Here is a 4,809-nt window from a genome sequence, read left to right as displayed (position 1 = left end):
CTGGTAGCCTGATCCATTGCCCTCCTTTAAGCCTACCCCCACCCTCCCACCCATCACTTCCAATATGAGCCCAATATCAATGTTCACTTGGTGTGTAAGATATAATTCAGGCAATTATTGTGGATGCCTAGCAAGCAGTCTTCCGGCTTCCGGATATAATATACTCTATACGTGAACGAAAGAGTGTTTCATATACTTGTATGGAGTCATTAAAAAAAGTTCAAGTTCCTCAGGTTCAATCAACGTGCGTGAATCTTCTGATGTTTGACAAAGTTTGCTTTTTGTGAGAAACACTTTCCGCACTTCAGGCAGGTGTAGGGACGCTCCCCGGTGTGAAACCGGTGATGGACCACCAGGCTGGAGCTCCGCGTGAAAGACTTCCCGCACACTGAGCACGTGAACGGCTTCTCGCCTCTGTGGCCCCTCTGGTGGCTGATCAGAGATGATTTTTGGTTGAAGCTTTTCCCGCACTCGGAGCAGACGTACGGCTTGACTCCCGTGTGGATCCTCTCGTGCTGCAGGAGGCAAGACTTCCGCGTGAAGCACTTGCCGCAGTCCGCACACAAGAAGGGTTTTTCTCCCCTGTGCATCCGCTGGTGGCAGACCAGAGTCGTCCTGTGCGAAAAACTTTTGCCGCACTCGAAGCAGGGGTAGGGTTCCTCACCGGTGTGAACTCTCTGATGCACGGTGAGGTCTGACTTGAAGAAGAACCGTTTGCAGCACTCGTGGCATTGGTACCGCTTCTCCTCGGCGTGTTGAGAAGAGTTATCGGTGAAACACTTCCCACACTCGGAACATGAATCGTTTTTCCCGGCGGTATGCCGAACCGTATCTGATGTATCTTTAGGATTGTCAGCATTAGAAGAGTGTAGTGACCTGCACGTACTCTGAAGTCTCTGACTGATACTTGGGTCCAACGTCTGTGATTGATCAGAGAAAGGTCCCTCTGGGTTGGAGCGTTTAGGTGGGCAGGTGATCAATCCCAGGTGTGTATTGAAGGCAAAAGGGCTTCCTCCAGAAGAATCTTGGGTACCCTTGGTATCTTCTGGATGGCCATTTGGATAAATCATGACTCTTCCTTCTGAGGGTTTCTTGGCCTTTTGTCCATCTAATTCCAAAAAGTCAAAACCAGAAAATGTTTTTTTAGAACAGACACAAGTGAAGACCAAAATATGACTTTGATTTACGAGAAGATGGACCTTCTGGTTGAGGAGTTGGGCTCTCCATCGTCTAATTCCCGCACTCAATGGACAACCTCTCTGGCCATTAGCCTAACACAGTAGGACCAGGTTCTAAACCAAGTCCGGTTGACATTTGCCTACTAGAGCATCCCCCGGGATTCAAGGCACCTTGAAGCTTACCAACCCGGCCAAGATGACACATATGGACCATGAAGTGGGTGGTAGCAATGTCAGGTTTGGTGTCTCATGGTTTTACAGGTTCATTTTTCAGTCACAGAACATGGCCTGGTCAAACCTATTTCCAGGTCTCTCACTCATGAATGAGAAGTTTTAAATGAAAGTAAGGCTCATAGGGACAGCCCTAGTTCTGAAGACCAAGAAGTCCCGCCCATTGACTTGAAGCTTCGGCAGAGGATTGAGAACTCTCTTAGATAGTATCCTAAATTTGGCCAATTGTCCACCTTATTATCGGCTAATTTTTGCTCTGAGATTCTTGCGGGGACCCAACAAGGCCGTCCGTGAATATCACGTTAACATACTTTGAATGGCTCACCTTCATCGACATCTGGAGGACTTTCTCCCTCTGAAAACAATTGTTCTTCCATGACGCATGTTTCTTCTTCGTCGTCTTCCACGTCCTCCACTTTAACCACAACCAGGTCGTCAACCTAAATCCACCCCAAATAGAAATAAAAGAGTAAAAGTAACAAGTTCAAGGTGAGTTCGCTTTTGTTATGACCCTCAAATCCATCTACCTGGCCATGCGAAGGGATGTTAGGACCTTGTTGTGTGGAATCCCGGGAATACAGAGGGCGGGGACATCTCTCATGGCGGGGGACAGTGAGATCTTCCTGGGAGGAGTCCCGGGAATACAGAGGACGGGGACATCTCTCTGGTGGGTTCCTCTTACTGGATCCATCTGTAGGAAACACACACACTGACTGAATACATTGTTTCTATGTGTGTATCAGATGATGGGGGATGTAGGCGGAGCCTCCGTACTGCTCTCTCCTCTTACCCGGTGATGTGAGGGGCGGGGCATTCTCCATCACCACGTCCTTGTAGAGATCCCGGTGTCCTTCTAGATACTCCCACTCCTCCATGGAGAGATAGACAGAGACATCCTGACACCTTATAGGAACCTGACACACACAATGATACAGTCACCACCCAGACACGCCCCTTGTCTGTTCCTGGATCATGTCCCAGAATTCCCGGCACCGCTCACCTCTCCCGTCAGCAGCTCCATCATCTTCTTGGTGACTTCTAGGATCTTCTTGTGGTTGGTTCTCCCAGGTTCCTGAACGGGAGATGGAAGAACTGAGGGGAGGCTCTTGGTAAATGTTTCTTTGGTTGGGTTGTCACCAGACTTCTTCACAATAACGTAATCCTAGAAAATTAGAAAAGAAACTTCAACGGAGGGAAAGTTTTGGGATGTCAATGCACTCGAGATACATGATGTCATGTGACCTCCCAGAATCCTCCTCACCCCTCCGGTCAGGTCTGTGTTTTATGAATAGAGATCAGAGTGATGTCATGTGACCTCCCAGAATCCCCCTCACCTCTCCGGTCAGGTCTGTGTGTTATGAATAGAGATCAGAGTGATGTCACGTGACCTCCCAGAATCCTCCTCACCCCTCCGGTCAGGTCTGTGTTTTGTGAACAGAGATCAGAGTGATGTCACGTGACCTCCCAGAATCCTCCTCACCCGTCAGGTCTGTTTTATGAGTAGAGATAAGAGTGATGTCATGTGACCACTCAGAATCCTCCTCACCTCCCCGGCCAGGTCACGTGACCTCCTAGAATCCTCCTCACCTCTCCGGTCAGGTTATGTGACCTCCTAGAATCCTCCTCACCTCTCCGGTCAGGTCTGTGTTTTAATAATAGAGATCAGAGTGATGTCACGTGACCTCCAAGAATCCTCCTCACCTCTCCGGTCAACAGGTAGATGATCTCCAGGGTGAGGTCCAGGATCCTCTCCGCCATGTCTGGCAGCGTGCTCTTCATGGTGGTTTTGGGATCACTCAGTCCTCCATATAGGTTTCACTCTGCCCTCTCCAGCAGCAGCAGTCAGGCACTGCACAGCCTTATGGGTAATGGAGGCCAATTGCAGGACAAGAACCTCATAGCGTCATGAAGGCCATTTTGTTGTAGACCTCTACGGAGGGACAGAGGACGCGCCGCTCCAGAGATTAATGAGCGGGACACTATAAAGTTCTAAAGATACTGAAGTTGGGATTTCTTTTCAACAGATGGAATAACAAAAAAGAAAAAGGCCTCAGATCAGACTACAAGAAAATGGCCGCCATGTCCTCAACATCAGGACTACGAGAAAATGGCTCCTAAAAAGGAAATTGCTCTGAGAGGAGGAAACTACACTTCCCAGAATCCTGTGCCGGAGGGGACATTATTAGGCAGCTGCTCACCAGGTTTGTACAGAGAGGTCACTTTATTAAACAATAAGGGGTTCGCCTGTGTCATGGAATGTGGTCAGGGGGAGAGTCAGCCGCGCTGTGCAGGCTCCTAGGTAACAGACCGCTCGTCATGTGACTTGAGGGCTGGAGGGGGGTCAGCCTGTAATGTGCACTGTGAGATCCGTGCAGGTGACATCTCTATGATATACCTGTCTGTGTGTATGTGTAGAGAGATATGTTGTATCTATACATCTGTGTCTCTATATATATATATAACACATATTTATATGGAGAATGCGAAGGTGTGACATTCACCCCATGTGCTCCTCTCTCGTCTGCTGCGTTCATCTGTGGTTAGACATACGGGGTTCCTTCTCTCCCCTCCTCGGGTCTCCTCTCCCCTCCTCATCTCTACTCTCCTCATCCGTCCCAACCTCTCTTCCCTCCATTCCCAATCCTCTCCTCTCTTTACTTCCACTGTTCTTCTCCCCCGGTCTCCTCTCTTCAGATCAACCACAACTCTCTTCCTCTCCTCTGGTCACCTGTCTTCTCCTCTCTTCCTCTCGTCTCTTGGACCTCTCCTCACTTCCTCTCCTCTGGTCGCTTTCTTTCCTCACAACCCTTCCACCACTTCTCTCTTCCTCTCCTCTGGTCACCTGTCTTCTCCTCTCTTCCTCTCGTCTCTTGGACCTCTCCTCACTTCCTCTCCTCTGGTCGCTTTCTTTCCTCACAACCCTTCCACCACTTCTCTCTTCCTCTCCTCTGGTCACCTGTCTTCTCCTCTCTTCCTCTCGTCTCTTGGACCTCTCCTCACTTCCTCTCCTCTGGTCGCTTTCTTTCCTCACAACCCTTCCACCACTTCTCTCTTCCTCTCCTCTGGTCACCTGTCTTCTCCTCTCTTCCTCTCGTCTCTTGGACCTCTCCTCACTTCCTCTCCTCTGGTCGCTTTCTTTCCTCACAACCCTTCCACCACTTCTCTCTTCCTCTCCTCTGGTCACCTGTCTTCTCCTCTCTTCCCCTCCTCCAGTCCCCTGTCTTCTCCTCTCTTCCCCTCCTCCAGTCCCCTGTCTTCTCCTCTCTTCCCCTCCTCCAGTCACCTGTCTTCTCCTCTCTTCCCCTCCTCCAGTCCCCTGTCTTCTCCTCTCTTCCCCTCCTCCAGTCCCCTGTCTTCTCCTCTCTTCCCCTCCTCCAGTCCCCTGTCTTCTCCTCTCTTC

At 50.0% G+C, this 4,809-nt stretch overlaps 1 protein-coding gene across 1 annotated transcript in view; it reads left to right on the top strand.

The window, feature by feature from the left end:
• The window catches only part of LOC108801584 (oocyte zinc finger protein XlCOF7.1-like), a gene marked incomplete at its 5' end in the record, with an annotated part of 65,728 nt that overhangs the window by 40,249 nt on the left and 20,670 nt on the right, over positions 1-4,809 (top strand). The gene's annotated exons all lie outside the window — the stretch shown is intronic.

Source organism: Nanorana parkeri, unplaced genomic scaffold, assembly GCF_000935625.1.
Source record: "Nanorana parkeri isolate BGI_ZX_2015 unplaced genomic scaffold, ASM93562v1 scaffold2394, whole genome shotgun sequence".
In the NCBI taxonomy this organism is placed as follows: domain Eukaryota; kingdom Metazoa; phylum Chordata; class Amphibia; order Anura; family Dicroglossidae; genus Nanorana; species Nanorana parkeri.
Note: the sequence above shows the minus strand (reverse complement) of the source record. Positions and strands in the feature narration are given on the sequence as shown.